Source organism: Coregonus lavaretus, assembly GCF_964263955.1.
Source record: "Coregonus lavaretus genome assembly, chromosome: 19".
NCBI lineage: Eukaryota > Metazoa > Chordata > Actinopteri > Salmoniformes > Salmonidae > Coregonus > Coregonus lavaretus.
Genome location: NC_140006.1, coordinates 22,500,427 through 22,516,814, shown reverse-complemented (window position 1 = coordinate 22,516,814; position 16,388 = coordinate 22,500,427). Strand labels below are relative to the sequence as shown.

Sequence of the window (16,388 nt, the reverse complement as noted above, 5' to 3'; positions counted from 1 at the left end):
GACATATCAGCTAACCAAATCATACACTAGGTGTACAAAACATTAAGGACACCATCCTAATATTAAGTTGTACCCCCCCTCTTTTGCCCTCAGAACAGCCTCAATTCGTCGGAGCATGGACTTTACAAGGTGCCGAAAGCGTTCCACTGGCCCATGTTGACTCCAATGATTCCCACAGTTGTGTCAAATTGTCTGGATGTCCTTTGGGTTGTGGACCATTCTTGATACACACTGGAAATTATTTGAGTGTGAAATACCCAGCAGTGTTGCACCCAGCAGTGTACACACACTATATATACAAAAGTATGTGGATACCCCTTGCCTACCCCTGCAATAGTGCCTTTTTGCAAACTCCAGGCATGCTGTCATGTGCCTTTTTCTCAGGAGTGGCTTCCGTCTGGCCACTCTCCCATAAAGCCCAGATTGGTGAAATGCTGTAGAGACTGTTGTCCTTCTGGCAGGTTCTCCCATCTCATCCAAGGACCTCTGTAGTTCTGTCCGAGTGGTCAGTGGGTTCTTGGTCACCTCCCTGACCAGGGTCCTTCTTGTCCGGTTGCTCAGTTTGCTCAGTTTGGTTTTCATTTTCCCAATGATGGAGACCACTGTGCTCTTGGAAACTTTCAACACTCTAGAAATAGTTGTATACCCTTCCCCAGATATACAGTGCCCTCTGTAATTATTGGGACAGTGAAGCTTTTTTCTTCTTTTGGCTCTATACTCAAACAATGACTATGAGGTTAAATTGCAGACTGTCAGCTTTAATTTTAGGGTATTTTCATCCATATCGGGTGTATATATGTATATGTTTTTTATTGTAATTATTATTGTATATTTGGGCTTAGTTGTTGTCAATTTGCAGTGTACAAATTATTATAATTATGTTCCGGGCCCCCGAACATCCGCTCCAACAAAAATCGTTCCGCGTCTGAATCTAGTTGCCTACCCCTGCGATAGTGAATATTGACAGCATCTTTATGTCTCTGTTAGAGTGGCATATGCATATTCGAGTAGGCTGCGCCACGTTGGCGACGTGACGAGCAAAGGACATACTGAAGTTACATTTGGATGTGTGGATGCAGATGTGTGTGGATGACACCTGTTGCATTGTTTTCAATAATACATTTAAAGCTGACAATTAAGACAATGGGGGGAGATCAACTCATTGCCAACGCAAGCTGGAATTACATTCACGACTCAACCAAAATGTGGAGCGCCACCGCATTCACAGCGCCTGTCATGGTCATTCTGGTGATGATGATGATGTTAACTTTGGTGGTCGTGACAGTTTTAGGGAACGCTTTCGTCATTTTGGCCTTTAAAGTGGGCAAGAGTCTGAGGAGGCAAAGCAATTATTACTTCTTGAATCTGGCTATATCGGATTTTCATGTTGGTGAGAAATGTATGATTATTCAACTAAGTACATTAGGCTATTATTGTATGTTGAATATGTAATGTGCATTGGAATGTATTGGTGAGAGAGAGAGAGAGAGAGAGAGAGAGAGAGAGAGAGAGAGAGAGAGAGAGAGAGAGAGAGAGAGAGAGAGAGAGAGAGAGAGAGAGAGAGAGAGAGAGGAGAGAGAGAGAGAGAGAGAGAGAGAGAGAGAGAGAGAGAGAGAGAGAGAGAGAGAGAGAGAGAGGAGAGAGAGAGAGAGAGAGAGAGAGAGAGAGAGAGAGAGAGAGAGGAGAGAGAGAGAGAGAGAGAGAGAGAGAGAGAGAGAGAGAGAGAGAGAGAGAGAGAGAGAGAGAGAGAGAGAGAGAGAGAGAGAGAGAGAGAGAGAGAGAGAGAGAGAGAGAGAGAGAGAGAGAGAGAAAAAAAAGAGCACATTATGAGGAATGTTATTTGTGGACCTCAGCGCAGACTGCTACAGGCTCCCATTAAAACATTGTTATTGACAGCAGACAAATACCAGGAAGTCCCGATTAACAAATGAGTGCTCCTCCTGGCAGAGTACAATAAAAAAATGCTTTAAAGCATAAGACTAACTGTATTAATGTCATGCCTCTCCTCTCTCCCCCATCTGGTTTTCCAGGGGCATGTTGGGCAGAGGACTGTGTAAATTGTGGTTGGTCATGGACTACCTGCTCTGCACTGCCTCTGTCTTCAACATTGTCCTGATCAGCTAAGACTGCTTCCTCTCTGTCACCAGAGCGGTGAGTAGGAACCTTATGCTGACAGTCCTTTTGCAATGTTTCGCTATGGCTGTATTCATCAATCTATTTATTATAAAGAAAGCTATGGCATTTGGCTTTCTTCTTCCTCTTCTTCTTCTTCTTCTTCTCTTAGGTTTTATGGAGTTCCACAACTAATTTTGTGTTGCTGCCACCAACTGGACAGGGGTGACTTTATTTTATACAAACAGGGCAACAGTAAATATAACGTCCCCCACGAATGATGCAGCGCCCCTCCTTGGGCCAATTGAGATATCGCATGTGACTAACCAATTTCAGTTCATTACTTTAGCTCCCGCCTTGGGCCAATAACTATAATTTTGTAAATGCCGGATCTCTATGGCAAGACGCATCATTCACCCAGGTTTTGTCATAATCGGGCCAGTGCTGTCAGATATCGCATGTGACTAACGTACGAACGTACTAATGCACAGAGACAGATCCACAGTCCCCTCCCCAACAAAAAGTACATTCCATTAAGGATAAGGGAGTCATATGCCTCCTTCAATACTCCCCACTTGCCAAACAGTTCGACCATATCGTTAAAAAACACTGGCACGGCCTCCTGAGTGGCGCAGCGGTCTAAGGCACTGCATCGCAGTGTTGCGGGATCACTACAGCCGGGGGTTCGATCCGGCCGTCACTACCGGCCGTGACCGGGAGTCCCATAGGGCGGCGCACAATTGGCCCAGCGTCGTCCGGGTTAGGAGAGGGTTTGGCCGGGGGGGCGTTACTTGGCTCATTGCGCTCTAGCGACTCCTTGTGGCCGGGAGCCTGCAGACTCACTTCGGTCGTCAGTTGAAATGTGTTTCCGCCGACACATTGGTGCAGCTGGCTTCCGGGTTGAGCGGGTGTTAAGAAGCGCCGCTTGATGGGTCATGTTTCGGAGGACACATGACTTGACCTTCGCCTCTCCCGAGCCCGTTGGGGAGTTGCAGCGATGAGACAAGATCCTAATCACGAAATTGGGGAAAAAAAGGGGGTACAAATTACTAAAAAAAACTACACTGGCACATCTTGAACACTGAACACAACTGGAAAATATGTTTAAAGAAAAGCTCACCAACAGCCTGGTCTCATAGACTAGACATAACATAGTAAAAGTACATCCGGGACACACAAATTAGCATGATATGTTACATTTGGTATGGTTAAATAAGACAGAAGGTTACTTTATGGCAAAAACGATTGGAGGGTGGTTAGTCGGGGTGGATGGGTGAGCGTATAACGCAAACGTCTAGCAACCCAAAGGTTGCGTGTTTGAATCTCATCATGGACAACTTTAGCATTTTAGCGAATTAACAACTTTGCAACTACTTACTACTTTTGAGCTACTTTGCAACTACTTAGCATGTGAGCTAACCCTTCCCCCAACCCTAACCTTAACCCTTTAACCTAACTTATCCCTAACCCTAACCCCTAGTCTAGATAACATTAACCCCCTTGTCCAGGTTGCAGTGCACCCAACATAAGTCAAAATGGTGGTTAGGGCTGATCTTCCATCTGTGCCACGTAGCACCTTCCTAGACAAAGTGCCGGACAGCAATTATAGTTGTGGTCAATGTACCTAGTGTGACTTCACGTCATTGATAATTTGTTATTGAGAAGAGAGTTCTATTGGATTCACAGTTTGTTCACTATGTCACCAAAAGGCCTTAACCAATAGTTTGTATTAGATAAATATAAAAATACACACAGGAAACTGTTGAGCATAAAAAACCCAGCAGCGTTGCAGTTCTAGGCACACTCAAACCGGTGCGCCTGGCACCTACTACCATACCACCCTTCAAAGGCACTTAAATATTTTGTCTTGCCCGTTCACCCTCTGAATAGCACACATACACAATCCATGTCTCAATTGTCTCAAGGCTTAAACATCCTTCTTTAACCTGTCTCCTCCCCTTCATCTACACTGATTGAAGTGGATTTAACAAGTGACATCAATAACAGATCATAGCTTTCACCTGGATTCACCTGGTCAGCCTATGTCATGGAAAGAGCAGGTGTTCTTAATGTTTTGTATACTCAGTGTATATACAATACCAGTCAAAAGTTTGGACACACCTACTCATTCAAGGGTTTTTCTTTATTTTTTACTATTTTCTATATTGTAGAATAATAGTGAAGACATCCAAACTATGAAATAACACATATGGAATCATGTAGTAATCCCAAAAAGTTATTTCCTTCTTAATGCGTTTGAGCCAATCAGATAGTGTTGTGACAAGGTAGGGGTGGTATACAGAAGATAGCCCTATTTGGTAAAAGACCAACTCCATATTGTGGCAAGAACAGCTCAAATAAGCAAAGAGAAACTACAGTCTATCATTACTTTAAGACATGAAGGTCAGTCAATCCGGAAAATGTCAATAACTTTGAAAGTTTCTTCAAATGCAGTCGCAAAAGCCATCAAGCGCTATGATGAAACTGGCTCTCACCAATAATAAGAAGAGACCGGTGGAAATCTCTCCTTTGGTCTGATGAGTCCAAATTTGAGATTTTTGGTTCTAACTGCAGTGTCTTTGTGAGATGCAGAGTAGGTGAAAGGAAGGATTACTTTATCCTATCCCAGGTATTCTTTAAAGAGGTGGGGTTTCAAGTGTCTCCGGAAGGTGGTGAGTGACTCCGCTGTCCTGGCGTCGTGAGGGAGCTTGTTCCACCATTGGGGTGCCAGAGCAGCGAACAGTTTTGACTGGGCTGAGCGGGAACTGTGCTTCCGCAGAGGTAGGGGGGCCAGCAGGCCAGAGGTGGATGAACGCAATGCCCTTGTTTGGGTGTAGGGACTGATCAGAGCCTGAAGGTGCCGTTCCCCTCACAGCTCCGTAGGCAAGCACCATGGTCTTGTAGCAGATGAGAGCTTCAACTGGAAGCCAGTAGAGTGTGCGGAGGAGCGGGGTGACGTGAGAGAACTTGGGAAGGTTGAACACCAGACGGGCTGCGGCATTCTGGATGAGTTGTAGGGGTTTAATGGCACAGGCAGGGAGCCCAGCCAACAGCGAGTTGCAGTAATCCAGAAGATGACAAGTGCCTGGATTAGGACCTGTGCCGCTTCCTGTGTAAGGCAGGGTCGTACTCTCCGAATGTTGTAGAGCATGAACCTACAGGATCGGGTCACCGCCTTGATGTTAGCGGAGAACGACAGGGTGTTGTCCAGGGTCACGCCAAGGCTCTTCGCACTCTGGGAGGAGGACACAACGGAGTTGTCAACCGTGATGGCGAGATCATGGAATGGGCAGTCCTTCCCCGGGAGGAAGAGCAGCTCCGTCTTGCCGAGGTTCAGCTTGAGGTGGTGATCCGTCATCCACACTGATATGTCTGCCAGACATGCAGAGATGCGATTCGCCACCTGGTTATCAGAAGGGGGAAAGGAGAAGATTAGTTGTGTGTCGTCTGCTTGGCAATGATAGGAGAGGCCATGTGAGGATATGACAGAGCCAAGTGACTTGGTGTATAGCGAGAATAGGAGAGGGCCTAGAACTGAGCCCTGGGGGACAACAAGTGCTCAGCATATGTGGGAACTCCTTCAAGACTGTTGGAAAAGCATTCCTCATGAAGCTGGTTGAGAGAATGCCAAGAGTGTGCAAAGCTGTCATCAAGGCAAAGGGTGGCTACTTTGAAGAATTTGTTTAACACTTTTTTGGTTACTACACGATTCCATGTGTTATTTCAATGTAGAATTTTTACAATGTAGAAAATAGTAAAACATTAAGAAAAACCCTGGAATGAGTAGGTGTGTCCAACATTTTGACTGGTACTGTACATCCATGTGCGCCACAGTAAGGCAGCGAAGGCTCTCCTATCGCTTTGCGATACATGCCGCCCAGGAGCAGGCATTTTCTAAGTGGTCATCTTAGAGGGTGTAATGAAGCAGCTGACCACCAGAGGGAGCCAAAATTACGTTTCTTCGACAGAGGCTTTAGAAACTTGTGTTTTTTTTGTGTGTGGGGGGCGGTGGGAAATGAATAAAATAAGTAATATCAACATAATATAAGATATTTTAGTGCCTGATTTCTAAGAACCAAAGAAAGTTAAGGGCTGAATTACTATTGAAAGGTTCAAGAGTCTCTGCTCCCATCAGGCCCTGACATTGGTCCACTGTTGACCTTCTGTCCCTTTTTGGGTAACTCACCTGGGTCATCATCAGCAAGGACTGTGCCACTCTGCTACTGTCCTGAAAGTGCCCATCTGGACAGGTTAATCATTCATGACCTCTCCATAGAGATAGATAGAGGACTCTAGTGCCCAAAAGCTTGCTTTAACATGGGCAGCGCCATTGAGAACAACAACCAGTCAACTGGGTGGGACTTCATATGGGTTAAGGAAGGATCACATAATTCCATCCAGGTCACCAGGAGGGATCAGCCAATGAATTATACTTGTGAGGAAACATTCCATAACTGCATGTGGCAGTATATTGCCAACCTTGGCTTTAAACCTGTTCAAACAAAATACACTAGGTGGCAGTGTGCACCCTTTCAGTATGTTTGCCAGCTCAAGTAGTAGAAGAAAAACATTTACTTCTTCAAAATGAAGATGGCCTTAATGTCGCTGCTCATGCTCTCACAGACGCCATAATGGGACAGATGAAATTATGCAATGTCTATCTAAGTTTTTGGCTCCATCTTCGCCCCCATGAATACAGATGACACTAGAGAGGCTGAGGCTCTCCTTTAATCCACACAACCTTATGCTTTGATCATAGACATCCTCTAGTTTCTATGATCCTCGAGTCTCCAGTCTGTGCTGTTTCCCTCCAATACTGAGACATCAATCAGTAGAGAAGTAGAGAGAGAGATGGTCGGCGGCCAAGGAGCAGCATTTCACCTGAAAACACTTTCCTCCCAACTTGAAACAGAAATGGCAGGCAATCACATGTTTTAGAGCATCTGAAGTGAAAAGGAAAGATTGAGATCAAGATAGAGATGAAAGGTCAGGACAGGCTGGGTCAAGTTGAGCTTGTGGCCACGAAATGGGGTCACATGTAAGAGAGTATGTTCCCCAATTGGGGAAGGGGTGGTGGGGTTGGAAAGTAATGAAGGGAAATATCATTTAAAAAAGGTTAAGTGTGTGTGTATGGATGTATGTATGTGTATACAGTGGCTTGCGAAAGTATTCACCCGCCTTGGCATTTTTCCTATTTTGTTGCCTTACAACCTGGAATTAAAATATATTTTTGGGGGGTTTGTATCATTTGATTTACACAACATGCCTACCACTTTGAAAATGCAAAATATGTTTTATTGTGAAACAAACAAGAAATGAGACACAAAAAAAGGAAAACTTGAGCGTGCATAACTATTCACCCCCCCCCCCCCCCCCCCCCCAAAGTCAATACTTTGTAGAGCAACCTTTTGCAGCAATTTCAGCTGCAAGTCTCTTGGGGTATGTCTCTACAAGCACATCTAGCCACTGGGATTTTTGCCCATTCTTCTAGGCAAAACTGCTCCTGCTCCTTCAATTTAGATGGGTTTCGCTGGTGTACAGCAATATTTAAGTCATACCACAGATTCTCAATTGGATTGAGGTCTGGGCTTTGACTAGGCCATTCCAAGAAATTTTAATGTTTTCCCCTTAAACCACTCAAGTGTTGCTTCAGCAGTATGCTTAGGGTCATTGTCCTGCTGGAAGGTGAACCTCCGTCCCAGTCTCAAATCTCTGGAAGACTGAAACAGGTTTCCCTCAAGAATTTCCCTGTATTTAGCGCCATCAATCTTTCCTTCAATTCTGACCAGTTTCCCAGTCCCTGCCGATGAAAAATATCCCCACAGCATGATGCTGCCACCACCATGCTTCACTGTGGGGATGGTGTTCTCGGGGTGATGAGAGGTGTTGGGTTTGCAAAAGACATAGCGTTTTCCTTGATGGCCAAAAAGCTCAATTTTAGTCTCATCTGACCAGAGTACCTTCTTCTATATGTTTGGGGAGTCTCCCACATGCCTTTTGGTGAACACCAAATGTGTTTGCTTATTTTTGTCTTTAAGCAATGACTTTTTTTCTGGCCACTCTTCTGTAAAGCCCAGCTCTGTGGAGTGTATGGCTTAAAGTGGTCCTATGGACAGATACTCCAATCTCCACTGTGGAGCTTTGCAGCTCCTTCAGGGTTATCTTTGGTCTCTTTGTTGCCTCTCTGATTAATGCCCTCCTTGCCTGGTCCGTGAGTGTTGGTGGGCGGCCCTTTCTTGGCAGGTTTGTTGTGGTGCCATATTCTTTCCATTTTTTAATAATGGATGTAATGGTGCTCCATGGTATGTTCAAAGTTTTGGATATTTTTTTTTTACCCAACCCTGATCTGTACTTTTCCACAATTTTGTCCCTGACCTGTTTGGAGAGCTCCTTGTCTTCATGGTGCCGCTTGCTTAGTGGTGCCCCTTGCTTTGTCATGTTGCAGACTCTGGGGCCTTTCAGAACAGGTGTATATATACTGAGATCATGTGACAGATCATGTGACACTTAGATTGCACACAAGTGGACTTTATATAACTAATTATGTGACTTCTGAAGGTAATTGGTCACACCAGATCTTATTTAGGAGCTTCATAGCAAAGGGGGTGAATACATATGCAAGCACCACTTTTCCGTTATTTATTTTTTAGAATATTTGGAAACAAGTTATTTTTTTCATTTCACTTCACCAATTTGGACTATTTTGTGTATGTCCATTACATGAAATCCAAATAAAAATCTATTTAAATGACAGGTTGTAATGCAACAAAATAGGAAAAACGCCAAGGGGGATGAATACTTTTGCAAGGCACTGTATGTGTATGTGTGTATATATATATATATATATATATATATACAGTGGGGAGAACAAGTATTTGATACACTGCCGATTTTCCAGGTTTTCCTACTTACAAAGCATGTAGAGGTCTGTAATGTTTATCATAGGTACACTTCAAATGTGAGAGACGGAATCTAAAACAAAAATCCAGAAAATCACATTGTATGATTTTTAAGTAATTCATTTGCATTTTATTGCATGACATAAGTATTTGATACATCAGAAATGCAGAACTTAATATTTGGTACAGAAACCTTTGTTTGCAATTACAGAGATCATACGTTTCCTGTAGGTCTTGACCAGGTTTGCACACACTGCAGCAGGGATTTTGGCCCACTCCTCCATACAGACCTTCTCCAGATCCTTCAGGTTTCGGGGCTGTCGCTGGGCAATACGGACTTTCAGCTCCCTCCAAAGATTTTCTATTGGGTTCAGGTCTGGAGACTGGCTAGGCCACTCCAGGACCTTGAGATGCTTTTTACGGAGCCACTCCTTAGTTGCCCTGGCTGTGTGTTTCGGGTCGTTGTCATGCTGGAAACCCAGCCACGACCCATCTTCAATGCTCTTACTGAGGGAAGGAGGTTGTTGGCCAAGATCTCGCGATACATGGCCCCATCCATCCTCCCCTCAATACGGTGCAGTCGTCCTGTCCCCTTTGCAGAAAAGCATCCCCAAAGAATGATGTTTCCACCTCCATGCTTCACGGTTGGGATGGTGTTCTTGGGGTTGTACTCATCCTTCTTCTTCCTCCAAACACGGCGAGTGGAGTTTAGACCAAAAAGCTCTATTTTTGTCTCATCAGACCACATGACCTTTTCCCATTCCTCCTCTGGATCATCCAGATGGTCGTTGTCAAACTTGAGACGGGCCTGGACATGTGCTGGCTTGAGCAGGGGGACCTTGCGTGCACTGCAGGATTTTAATCCATGACGGCGTAGTGTGTTACTAATGGTTTTCTTTGAGACTGTGGTCCCAGCTCTCTTCAGGTCATTGACCAGGTCCTGCCGTGTAGTTCTGGACTGATCCCTCACCTTCCTCATGATCATTGATGCCCCATGAGGTGAGATCTTGCATGGAGCCCCAGACCGAGGGTGATTGACCGTCATCTTGAACTTCTTCCATTTTCTAATAATTGCGCCAACAGTTGTTGCCTTCTCACCAAGCTGCTTGCCTATTGTCCTGTAGCCCATCCCAGCCTTGTGCAGGTCTACAATTTTATCCCTGATGTCCTTACACAGCTCTCTGGTCTTGGCCATTGTGGAGAGGTTGGAGTCTGTTTGATTGAGTGTGTGGACAGGTGTCTTTTATACAGGTAACGAGTTCAAACAGGTGCAGTTAATATAGGTAATGAGTGGAGAACAGGAGGGCTTCTTAAAGAAAAACTAACAGGTATGTGAGAGCCGGAATTCTTAATGGTTGGTAGGTGATCAAATACTTATGTCATGCAATAAAATGCAAATTAATTACTTAAAAATCATTCAATATGATTTTCTGGATTTTTGTTTTAGATTCCGTCTCTCACAGTTGAAGTGTACCTATGATAAAAATTACAGACCTCTACATGCTTTGTAAGTAGGAAAACCTGCAAAATCGGCAGTGTATCAAATACTAGTTCTCCCCACTGTATATATATATATATATATATATATATATATATATATATATATATATATATATATATACATATATATATATACATATATACAGTGAGGGAAAAAAGTGTTTGATCCCCTGCTGATTTTGTACGTTTGCCCACTGACAAAGACATGATCAGTCTATAATTTTAATGGTAGGTTTATTTGAACAGTGAGAGACAGAATAACAACAAAAAAATCCAGAAAAACGCATGTCAAAAATGTTATAAATGATTTGCATTTTAATGAGGGAAATAAGTATTTGACCCCTCTGCAAAACATGACTTAGTACTTGGTGGCAAAACCCTTGTTGGCAATCACAGAGGTCAGACGTTTCTTGTAGTTGGCCACCAGGTTTGCACACATCTCAGGAGGGATTTTGTTCCACTCCTCTTTGCAGATCTTCTCCAAGTCATTAAGGTTTCGAGGCTGACGTTTGGCAACTCGAACCTTTAGCTCCTTCCACAGATTTTCTATGGGATTAAGGTCTGGAGACTGGCTAGGCCACTCCAGGACCTTAATGTGCTTCTTCTTGAGCCACTCCTTTGTTGCCTTGGCCGTGTGTTTTGGGTCATTGTCATGCTGGAATACCCATCCACGACCCATTTTCAATGCCCTGGCTGAGGGAAGGAGGTTCTCACCCAATATTTGACGGTACATGGCCCCGTCCATCGTCCCTTTGATGCAGTGAAGTTGTCCTGTCCCTTTAGCAGAAAAACACCCCCAAAGCATAATGTTTCCACCTCCATGTTTGACGGTGGGGATGGGGTTCTTGGGGTCATAGGCAGCATTCCTCCTCCTCCAAACACGGCGAATTGAGTTGATGCCAAAGAGCTCGATTTTGGTCTCATCTGACCACAACACGTTCACCCAGTTCTCCTCTGAATCATTCAGATGTTCATTGGCAAACTTCAGATGGTCCTGTATATGTGCTTTCTTGAGCAGGGGGACCTTGCGGGCGCTGCAGGATTTCAGTCCTTCACGGCGTAGTGTGTTACCAATTGTTTTCTTGGTGACTATGGTCCCAGCTGCCTTGAGATCATTGACAAGATCCTCCCGTGTAGTTCTGGGCTGATTCCTCACCGTTCTCATGATCATTGCAACTCCACGAGGTGAGATCTTGCATGGAGCCCAGGCCGAGGGAGATTGACAGTTATTTTGTGTTTCTTCCATTTGCAAATAATCAAACCAACTGTTGTCACCTTCTCACCAAGCTGCTTGGCGATGGTCTTGTAGCCCATTCCAGCCTTGTGTAGGTCTACAATCTTGTCCCTGACATCCTTGGAGAGCTCGTTGGTCTTGGCCATGGTGGAGAGTTTGGAATTTGATTGATTGATTGCTTCTGTGGACAGGTGTCTTTTATACAGGTAACAAGCTGAGATTAGGAGCACTCCCTTTAAGAGTGTGCTCCTAATCTCAGCTCGTTACCTGTATAAAAGACACCTGGGAGCCAGAAATCTTTCTGATTGAGAGGGGGTCAAATACTTATTTCCCTCATTAAAGTGCAAATCAATTTATAACATTTTTGACATTCGTTTTTCTGGATTTTTTTGTTGTTATTCTGTCTCTCACTGTTCAAATAAACCTACCATTAAAATCATAGACTGATCATTTCTTTGTCAGTGGGCAAACATACAAAATCAGCAGGGGATCAAATACTTTTTTCCCTCACTGTATATACAGTGGGGAGAACAAGTATTTGATACACTGCCGATTTTGCAAGTTTTCCTACTTACAAAGCATGTAGAGGTCTGTAATTTTTTATCATAGGTACACTTCAACTGTGAGAGACGGAATCTAAAACAAAAATCCAGAAAATCACATTGTATGATTTTTAAGTAATTAATTTGCATTTTATTGCATGACATGAGTATTTGATACATCAGAAAAGCAGAACTTAATATTTGGTACAGAAACCTTTGTTTGCAATTACAGAGATCATACGTTTCCTGTAGGTCTTGACCAGGTTTGCACACACTGCAGCAGGGATTTGGGCAATACGGACTTTCAGCTCCCTCCAAAGATTTTCTATTGGGTTCAGGTCTGGAGACTGGCTAGGCCACTCCAGGACCTTGAGATGCTTCTTACGGAGCCACTCCTTAGTTGCCCTGGCTGTGTGTTTTGGGTCGCTGTCATGCTGGAAGACCCAGCCACGACCCATCTTCAATCCTCTTACTGAGGGAAGGAGGTTGTTGGCCAAGATCTCGCGATACATAGCCCCATCCATCCTCCCCTCAATACGGTGCAGTCGTCCTGTCCCCTTTGCAGAAAAGCATCCCCAAAGAATGATATTTCCACCTCCATGCTTCACGGTTGGGATGGTGTTCTTTGTGTTGTACTCATCCTTCTTCTTCCTCCAAACACGGCGAGTGGAGTTTAGACCAAAAAGCTCTATTTTTGTCTCATCAGACCACATGACCTTCTCCCATTCCTCCTCTGGATCATCCAGATGGTCATTGGCAATCTTCAGACGGGCCTGGACATGCGCTGGCTTGAGCAGGGGGACCTTGCGTGCGCTGCAGGATTTTAATCCATGATGGCGTAGTGTGTTACTAATGGTTTTCTTTGAGACTGTGGTCCCAGCTCTCTTCAGGTCATTGACCAGGTCCTGCCGTGTAGTTCTGGGCTGATCCATCACCTTCCTCATGATCATTGATGCCCCACGAGGTGAGATCTTGCATGGAGCCCCAGACCGAGGGTGATTGACCGTCATCTTGAACTTTTCCATTTTCTAATAATTGCGCCAACAGTTGTTGCCTTCTCACCAAGCTGCTTGCCTATTGACCTGTAGCCCATCCCAGCCTTGTGCAGGTCTACAATTTTATCTCTGATGTCCTTACACAGCTCTCTGGTCTTGGCCATTGTGGAGAGGTTGGAGTCTGTTTGATTGAGTGTGTGAACAGGTGTCTTTTTATACAGGTAACGAGTTCAAACAGGTGCAGTTAATACAGGTAATGAGTGGAGAACAGGAGGGCTTCTTAAAGAAAAATGAACAGGTCTGTGAGAGTCGGAATTCTTACTGGTTGGTAGGTGATCAAATACTTATGTCATGCAATAAAATGCAAATTAATTACTTAAAAATCATACAATGTGATTTTCTGGATTCTCACTTCTCACAGTTGAAGTGTACCTATGATAAAAATTACAGACCTCTACATGCTTTGTAAGTAGGAAAACCTGCAAAATCGGCAGTGTATCAAATACTTGTTCTCCCCACTGTATATATATATATATATATATATATTCGCGAGAAAAAAAAACATATGGGGGATTGGAAGTGATGCAGACAATTACATTGATGGAAGTTACAATATATCTGAAATATTAAAGCTGATCAACCCCCTAAAAAAAAAAAAGAAGTGTTGAAGAACCTCATTGACTCATTAAACCTCATGAAGCAGCCTAGGCTGAGGGGATGTACCAATGACCAGGAAAGACTCTGGCATCTACCAAGACACCTCAATGGAAAGCCCTCCCCTACAAGACTAGGACCAGTGGACTTTCCTGTCCATGTGACCTGACCAGGAAAGACTCTGGCATCTACAACTCCAACCCCTAGTTATATACTACTTGGTATGTCGTCACATGGTACTGTTCACTCCCTAATATTAGCAAGCCCCTAAGGGTTCAAATCCAAATCGAATGATGGACTGTGATCTGTTTACATATAACCAATTAGCCATATATTACACAGTGTAGTTTTTACATTGAGGTGTGATGTGTGGGGTTTTATCCTCAATGTTTTTTGTAGAAAAATTAAATATATATATATTTTGACAGGGAGTCAATGCTGAGACCAAGGTCTCATTTCCAGATGAGCCCTGTATATGTGTACAATGCCACTGCGCCTGAAAAATACTAGCTGAGAGAACCTCTGTAGGAGTCTGTGGAAAGGGCAGTGCTGTGCAAGGGAGTATTTTTAGACTTAGGGTGTCTGTGATTTGGAGGAAAGCTGCCAGTTTCCCCATATTGTTGACAGGAAGAAGAGATGTGTGAATGGAGTGGATAATGACGGGTGGTATTACTGCAGGGACTTAGTGTTTTGATTGCAGACAGTTTCTATTAGAGACACTCTGGCACCTGTCTGTCCTTTCAGGAAGGCTCCACTTTGATTGTATCAACAAAACAATATTTCATTGCTATTGCTCTTATACTAACCTTCTGAGCCCACTTTGCCTATTTCACAGCTCATGTTAATGTGTAATTACAGTCCACCTAATTCCATATTTTTGGAACAAATGAACCAACGTCTAGTCAAAATGACAAATAATAACATAACAAGCCCCAAATCACCAATCATGTTCACCATCTTTGTCTCTTGTTCCATGGTTTTCACCAGGTGAGCTATTGTGCCAGACAGGGCATGACCCACCGAGCCATCATGAAGATGATAGCAGTCTGGGTCCTGGTCTTCGTCCTCTATGGCCCTGCCATTATCTTCTGGGAGCAGGTGGAAGGGAAGAGCCGCATCCCGGAGGACAAGTGCTTCGCTGAGTTCTACTACATGTGGTACTTCCTCCTCAGTGCCTCCATGTTGGAGTTCTTCTCCCCCTTTATCTCTGTAACCTTCTTCAACCTCAGCATCTACCTCAACATCCGTAGGAGGAGGCTCCGGAACAGAGATGAGGCCTGTGAACAGGAGAGGGAAAGGCATCCGCCTCACCTCCCTCTTCTCCCGGAACTTGGTGATGGTTAAAAAGCTGGCTAGTGCTGTGTCGGTCCAGGAGAAGGGATCAGGCTTGGGGTCCTTCCACTCCCAGACATCCCCTCCCCCCATGGAGCGGCAGGACACCTCCTCAGCGCCTCCGCCTTTCCAGGGACAAGAAGATCGCCAAGTCGCTGGCCGTCATAGTGTGTGTCTTTGCTGTGTGCTGGGCGCCCTACACTCTGCTGACTATCATCAGAGCCGCCTGTAGGGGGCGATGCGTCCAGCACCGCTGGTATGAGGTCACCATCTGGCTGCTGTGGCTCAACTCAGCTATTAACCCTTTCCTGTATCCGCTCTGCCACAGCAGCTTCCGCAGGGCTTTCGGCAGGATCCTGTATCCCAGTAAGAGGTCAACTCAGCTGGCCACCAACTGACCTTCAGTATGGCCAATGACAGGCCACGACTGCATGTGACGGATGGGCCATTTGACCAATGACGGGCCTCTACTGCATGTGACAGACGGGACAGTGGCCAAAGAGATGGTCACACAGACACATAAAGCACTTTACTGTACATAGATTCAAAGGAGATTCTCATGACCAAATCTGATACTTTACAAATGTAAATATTGGTTGGAACAAAACAGATTTTCTTGCAGTGGCAAGAGAGATGAGGTGAATTTAGAAAATCTTTCCTTTATTCCTCGCGTCCTCTCTCCTCACCTCCTTCACATAGACTCAAAGGAGATACTCCCCACTGGGCACAGACGTCAGTTCAATGACCAATTTTGATTTACATTTGGTTGAGTTGTCAATTAACATGAATTCAACGTGAAATCTACAAAAAATTGCGCCATGCCGTTGGATTTAGGTTAAAAGTTAAGTGAAAAAAATATGAAATTCCCTTACATTGATTTCTTTTAGCAAATCCAATCAGTTTTCCACGTTTATTCAATGTCATCACATTTAATTTTTTTGTTGAAATGACATGGAAACAATGTTGATTCAACCTAATTTTTCCTAGTGGGTCATTACCAAATCGGATAATTTACCATTGAAATGGAACAAAATAGATTGTCATATTGAATGCTATTTACAGCCCTGAAGTGTTTATTTGAATATATTATGAGCATGTGTATGACAACGTTTGTTTGTAT

The 16,388-nt window shown here is 44.2% G+C and overlaps 1 pseudogene across 1 annotated transcript; it reads left to right on the top strand.

The window, feature by feature from the left end:
- The first annotated feature begins 1,143 nt into the window (after positions 1 to 1,143).
- On the top strand, positions 1,144 to 15,666 carry LOC311146577 (histamine H3 receptor-like; annotated as a pseudogene). Its single transcript has 3 exons — positions 1,144 to 1,448; positions 2,031 to 2,151; positions 14,924 to 15,666. The product of its transcript is annotated as a histamine H3 receptor-like (transcript).
- Positions 15,667 to 16,388: the final 722 nt, after the last annotated feature.